Source organism: Rhinoderma darwinii, chromosome 13 (genome assembly GCF_050947455.1).
Source record: "Rhinoderma darwinii isolate aRhiDar2 chromosome 13, aRhiDar2.hap1, whole genome shotgun sequence".
Classification (NCBI taxonomy): domain Eukaryota; kingdom Metazoa; phylum Chordata; class Amphibia; order Anura; family Rhinodermatidae; genus Rhinoderma; species Rhinoderma darwinii.
In genome coordinates, this window is record NC_134699.1 from 57,645,646 (window position 1) to 57,652,981 (window position 7,336).

At 43.8% G+C, this 7,336-nt stretch overlaps 1 long non-coding RNA gene across 1 annotated transcript; it reads right to left on the reverse strand.

Moving 5' to 3' along the window:
- Positions 1-5,527: 5,527 nt before the first annotated feature.
- Positions 5,528-6,555, reverse strand: LOC142665923 (uncharacterized). Its single transcript, XR_012851599.1, has 3 exons — positions 6,000-6,555; positions 5,812-5,917; positions 5,528-5,723 (listed from the first exon to the last, which is right to left on the reverse strand). It is a non-coding gene; the product is annotated as an uncharacterized LOC142665923 (long non-coding RNA).
- Positions 6,556-7,336: the final 781 nt, after the last annotated feature.

Consider the following 7,336-nt stretch of genomic DNA (forward strand, 5'->3'; position numbering starts at 1 on the left):
TTCCACATGGTGGAAAGTATTAAAAATGTAATAATAATTTGACTGGTTTTTCTATGTTGGCCACCAGAGGGATCACTTCCCAGAATCACAGCAAGGTGAAAAAGGTAAAGCTAGCTCATTTACAGCTGCTGTAAATGTGGGAGGGAATCTCACCTCCCCCCCCCCCCCCTCCCTATTTTTGGCTACAAGCCAGGAAAAGGTGTCTTCATATTGTTACGCATTGTCCGGCTGCCATTTTGAGTGATTGTACAAATGGCGGCTGGCAGAAGCTATAGGACACACCAAAAGGCGAAGGATATGTTGACACACTTACTAAAAAAAAATCTGAAAATACGGAGCTGTTTTCAAGGGAAATCCCCTCCATGATTTTCAGCCGTGTTTTAATCAAACAAGTATTTTATGGCCGTTTTTGGAGCTGTCTTTCTAGTCCATGAAAAACGGCTCCAAAACCGGCTCAAGAAGTGACGCGCACTTCTTTTTCGCGGACGTCTTTTTACGTGCTGTCTTTGAAAATGAGGTGTAAAAAAAATGGCCCGTTGAAACAGAACGCCGGTTTTCCCATTGAAATCAATGGGCAGATGTTTGTAGGCGTTCTGCTTTTGATTTTTTCAGCCCTTTTTCGAGACTTATACGGCCCGAAAAACGGCTGAAAAGACTGAGGGTGTGTTCACATGGAGTGTTTTCAGATGTAATTCTGGCATTTTACGCCTTAAAAAAACGGCTCCATTACACCTACAAACATCTGCCCATTGCTTTCAATGGGTTTTCCGATGTTCTGTTCCTACGAGGTGTATTTTTACGTGTCGCTGTCAAAAGACGCCCGCGTCAAAGAAGTGCATGTCACTTGGGACGTTTTTGGAGCCGCTTTTCATTGACGCCATTGAAAAAACGCTTGAAAAACGCGTGTTAAAAAAAACTTCTGAAAATCAGGAGCTGTTTTCGCCTGGAAACAGCTCCGTATTTTCAGACGTTTTTGCTCACTGCGTGTGAACATACCCTAAGGCCTTATTCACACGAACGCGTTATACATCCGTGCTACGTGTGTGGTTTTCACGCGCGTCGCATGGACCTATGTTAGTCTATGGGGCTGTTCAGACTGTTAAACGCACGACATGTCCTATATTTGGCCGTGTTTCGCCCAGCACGCACCCATTGAAGTCAATGGGTGCGTACAAATCGCGTTCGGCACAGGGAAGCACTTCCGGGTGCCGCGTGTGATTCGCGCTACAGTAGTAAAATAAATAAATGCAAACCAAAAAGCAGCACGTGCTTTTCTGTTTGTAAACAAAACCAGAGTGTCATAATGACGGCGACTGCGCGAAAATCACGCCGCCGCGCACCATATGCTGATGACACACGGTGCTTTTGCGCGCGCAAAACGCACACGCTCGTGTGAATCCGGTCTAAGAATGATGAAAGTGAAGTGACCGACTTCAGTTGACAGGTTCACACGTCGTGTATTTGACACTTTTTTTTTTTGCGCATTTTATGTGGCAAAAACCACATCCAAATGCTTGCTTGCGCTTTTGATTTAAATAATTGGTAACGTGCGCTGTTAGTACGTACAACGCACTTTTTTACACACTCGTTTATTAAAAAACGCGTTGTGTAAATAAAGAAGTGTCGAGTCAATTCCTTTGCACGTAAAAAAAAAAAAAAACTCCAAATGTTCCCATAGTGAATGGGAGTCCCAAAAAAACGTCAAACACTTGATTATGCTTCCCATTTACATCAATGGGAAAGCGAGCCGTTCTTTTTTACACAACGATTTTATAAAAACGCTTGCATAAAAAACTAACAGTGGGGGGGAGGGTTGTGTGGGGCACAGTTCCATGTTTGGGGGGGGGGGGGAGCTCGCCGCTGATTCTTCAAAACAGCTAAGCGGCTATGAAGGATCAGCGGCGCCAATGCACACCCTGCTGCACAAAAATAGGACACCGCTCTGCTGCACACAAACACTACACGGTTACAGCAGGTGTGTGGGGGGCGGGGGGGCTGTGAGACAGACAGACAGACACCTGACCTGCAGTGCGGCCGGTCTTGATAATGGTGCTGGGTTTCCCCCTACAAACTAGCTTCTATGCTGGGTCGCTCTGAACTGCGCAGTACGGAGTGAGATATCCGAAGCCGGGGATACAATGAACGGGAGACGCTCGTCGTGTCCTATGCCCTGTGCTGCCATATTCCATCTGTGTGTCATTAAGAGACACATACACAAATGAAATAAAACATGGCAGCCCCCACTACAGTAAGAAAGTGTGTTAATAAAAATTAACTAAAAACAAATTAATAAAGTGAAATGTCATGATTTTTTTTTTTTTATGTGGTAATAACGTCAAAATGCATAAACCTATCCAAGCGATTCTGAGGCTGTTTTCTCGTGACACATTGGACTTTATGTTAGTGGTGAAATTTGGTCGATTTATATTCAGTGTTTATTTGTGGAAAATAGCAAAATTTAGAGAAAATTTGAAGAAAAAATAGCATTTTTCTGAATATTCAATGCATCTGCTTGTAAGGCAGAGGGTTATACCACCCAAAATAGTTACTAGTTCACGTTTCCCAGATGCCTACTTTAGATTGGCATCCGTTTTAAAAAAAAAAAAAAATTTCTAGGACATTACATGGCTTAGAACATAAACAGCAATTTCTCATATTAAGCGTATGTTCACACAGTGTTTTTAGGCGTATTTTGGGGCGTTTACGCCTCGAAAAACGCGTGAAAAAACGGAAGCTGGACGCCTACAAACATCTGCCCATTGAAATCAATGGGAAAAACAGCATTTAGTTCTTATGGGGTGTCTTTTTTTTTTTTATTCCGCAGTTTTAAAAAACGGAGCGTAAAAAGATGCTCCATAAAAAAAAGTGCATGTCACTTCTTGAGGCGTTTTTTGGAGCTGATTTTTCCATTGAACACCATGAAAAACGACGCAAAAGAAGCTCCAGATTAAAAGAAGCCTGAAAATCAGAGGCTATTTTCTCTGAAAACACAGTCTCAGGCCGGATTCACATGAGCGTGTGAACATACCCTTAGAATAAAATTTCAAAAGCCTTTTTTTTTTTTTTTTTTTAAGGGTTCAGTTCTGAAGTTGCTTTGAGGGACCCATATATTAGAAACTCCCATATAACACCCCATTTTTGAAACTAGACCCCTCAAAGTATTCACAACAGCATTTAGAAAGTTTATGAACCCTTTAGGTGTTTCACAGGAATTTAAAGCAAAGTAGAGGTGAAATTACAAATTTCATTTTTTTTGTCTGCAGTTTTGATAAATATCCCACATGTGGCTCTAGTGCGGTAATGGACTGAAGCACCGGCCTCCGAAGCAAAGGAGCACCTAGTGGATTATGAGGCCTCTTTTTTATTAGGCACCATGTCCGGTTTGAAGAGGTCTTGTGGTGCCAAAATATTGGAAAACCCCAAACGTGACCCCATTTGGCAAACTTCACCCCTCGAGGAACTTATCAAGGGGTATAGTGGGCATTTAGACCGTACATTTTATTTATTTATTTTGCTGCATTTTGTGGAATTAGGCTGTGAAATTTAAAATCACGGCAATACCCCACATGTGGTCATAAACTGCTGGTTGGACAGACGGCGGGGCTCAGAAAGGTAGGAGCGCTATTTGGCATGTAGATATTGCTGGATTGGTTTCTGGGCGCCATGTCGCATTTGCGGAGCTTCTGAGGTACCAGCACAGGGGAAACCCCTTAAAATTGACCCCATTTTGGAAACTAGACCCCTTGAGGAATTTATTATAGTTTTCATGGGGTGCATGCCACTTTTTATCAGATTTTATTTTTAAGAGGCGTGGTGACTACAAAACCGCAATTCTACTGTTTATTCCTTTACAGCGTTCACCGTGCGCTATAAATTAGATTCACTTTATTCTGCGGCGCGATACGATTACGGCGATACCAGATGTTTTATAGTTTTGTTTTTTTTATGTCTTATGGCACTTACACAATAAAATACTTTTTATAAAAAAGCAATTACTTTTGGTGTTGCCTTATTCACACGAACGTGTCCGTTTTGCATGCATAAAAAACGTAGCGTTTTCCTGCGTTGCATTTCCATGTGGTATCCGTGTACGGTGCGCGTCTGTGGTTTTTACGCGCGTATGTCATCCGTATCACGCGTTTTTTTTTACATCAGCAAAAACAACTTGAGGAGGTGTTTGGTTTTTTTCCCTCATTCCTTTAGGAACGGTTGCGTGAATCACGCACAGCACACGGATGTGTGTCCGTGTGCTGTCCGTGATTTTCACGCACCTATTGACTTCAATGGGTGCGTGATGCGTTAAAAACGCACAAGTATAGGACATGCAGTGAGCTTCACGCTTAGGACATACGATGCGTGAAAAACACTGAATGTCCCCATTGAATTGCATAGGTCCTCGCGACGGACGTTTTTTTAACGCGCGTAACACGGACATGAAATACGCTCGTGTGAATAAGGCTCAAGAGCCATAACTTTTTTATTTTTCCATTAAGAAAGCCGTGCGAGGACTTGTTTTCTGCGTAACGAACTGCAGTTTCGATCAGCACCATTGTTAGGTACATGCCACTTTTTGATCTCTTCATTCAATTTTTGGAGGGTGAAGTGACATTTTTTGATTCTGGTACGGTTTATTATTAGGCTTTGTCCACACTGAGTTTTTTTAAAGTCAGAAAATTCTGCCTCAACATTCCGTATGAAATTTTGAGGCAGGTTTTAATCTGCCTGCACGCCGTTTGCCACGTTTTTCGCCAACGTACGTTGCGGGCGGTGGGCAAAAAACTGAGACATACGCTTTCTCTGCTTCCCATTGATGTCAATGGGAAGTCGGAGACGTAAACGCCCGAAAATAGGGCATGTCGCTTCTGTTTACCGCGAGACTGGTTTTCCGCTCGCAAAAAAAACTCCTCCGCCTCCCATTGAAATCAATGGAAGGCATTTTTGGCCGTTTTTTGGCGCGTTTTCCGACACTTTCCGTGTAAAAAAAAAAAAACACGTAAAAAAAAACTCACACAGTGTGAACTGGCCCTTATTTTGTTTTTACTAAAACAGATGTGGCAGGAGAGGAGGTCCGCTTTAATGGGGGGGGGGGGGGGGTTTCTATCATTGCTAGGGGGACACTAATGCTGGATTTCGGGGTAAAACCTTTGGACCGAGCAACACATTACCGCAACGTGTAAACCCAGCTTTGCATGGGCTGAAAATCCCGGACAACCAATTTACCCCCCACTAATGCTGGAGGTCCCCGGAGATGATCAGATATTGATGGTGTCGGAGATTCCCTTTAAGTGCGGAGCATGCAGATTTTTTTTTAACATTTTTCTGCCACGAATGCAAAATACGCAGCAATTTCACAAAACTGAACACCAGAACTCCGCATTAACGGCTGCATGGTTTAAATAAATTGTGGAAAGAAAACACGACAAAACCGCTATGCCCGAGTGCCCCGTAAAATACAGATTCCCAGGATGATTGCCCAATGCAAGAGTAAAAAAGTAAACGAAAAAGTTTAAAAAAAATAAATGTTTATTGTAGAATGTGGTAGAGTTGCTGCGATGTCTTCTGTGGCTCCGGCCCCTTAACAAGCGGTGATGGGTGAGATGAAGAGGGGGAGGGTCCGTCTTCACACATGGATATGGCCGTCAGTCCACCTTTACACAGCTCAGTCCTGGATCAGAAGAGACCGGGACGTTTTTCATGTTTCTCACGTTTTTCATAGTCGAATCCTAGAAAAGAAAAATCCAATAAGCAAAAAACATTCACAAAACCTTCACCACCAGAAGCTGAAGACGGAGCAGAAGACGTCAGACTTACCGGATCTCGCTTCTGTTCTGCTCGTCACTGGTTCTCCGCACTGGAGGAGTCTTCGTGGGAATTTCAGATGGTTTAGGTGGTAAAGGCCACGATGTTGGGGTGACCACTACAAAATAATAAGAAATTCAGTGCCCAGGTGGCTGTAGAAGAGATGTGAGGGGAGAAGATCATCAGTGGACGGCACTTACCTCACCTAAAGATGGTAAATGGGCCCTAAGCAAAGGATGGAATTAAAAGGGCCGCTTTCTCTCCCGGGAGTTTCGGGACCCTGATGGTAAATGGGCCCCAAGCGACAGATGGAATTAAGATGGCCGCTTTCTCTCCCGGGGGTTTGGGGCCCTGATGGTAAATGGGCCCCAAGCGACAGATGGAATTAAAAGGGCCGCTTTCTCTTCCGGGGGTTTGAGGCCCTGATGATAACCGGTGCCCCCGAAAGGTCCTCCATCTCCACATCATCAGGAAATTGGCGTCCGCCAATTTCCATTTTGTCACCCTCATCCTCCACGTCCTCCATCTCCACATCATCCGGAAACTGGCGTCCGCCAACCTCCATTTTTTCGTCTTTGTCCTCCACGTCTACCATCTCCACATCATCCGGAAGCCGGCGTCCGCCAACCTCCATTTTCTCTACAGTGCTCATTTTGGGAAACGTCTTCACCAACCTCCTCTTCTTACGCGATGCCCCCACGATGAGAGCCAGCAAGAGAAACTGACACCGTGGTCAATGTGTGACCCCAATTTATAAACTTTCTGATGTCATAACCGGCTGGCCATTATGTGGAAACGGAACACGTCCAGATTACAGGCCACGCCCCTCATGACATCACGCTCAGGTTCTTCACAGTGCAGAGAAATAGAATCTGCCCACATTCTGGATGACATCACAAGAAGCGTAACCCAGTGAACCGTTACACCCGAGCGGCCATATAAAATGTAATATGGTACAAGAATACAGACAGTAGGGTCACACTACACCCTCTGGGGAGGTTTCTATCACCTCAAAGAATTCCCAAATCAATGTGGTCAATGCCACAGACTTTCTAAAATGTAGAATCGCACCCATAAAACATACAACACAGGCATTTACATACGTGTTCATGGACTCTCACGCAAAGTGGTGTAATATGTGACCCCATAGAAAAATCGCTTAATGTTTTTCACCCATTGGCAGCCAACGAATGTGATCCCCGGCCGCCGATGTGTTGTCAGTTTTTTCCATAAATTATTATTTATTTTTAATAAGTGAAAAAAAGACACATATATGGAATCGCCGCGATCGTGATGGCCCGAGCAATAAAATTAACACAATATTTAAACCGCATGGTGAAGACCATAAAAAAAATCTGCCCCCCCCCCCCTCCCCAAAAAAAAATATACTAAAAGTTAATTCATATAATATATACACACAAAAATGGTGCCATTAAAATACAACTCGACCCGCAGAAAACAAGCAAACATATAGTGACGTCGACGGAGAAATACAATAGTTACGGCTCTGGGGAGGCGATGCAAAAATGAATTATTT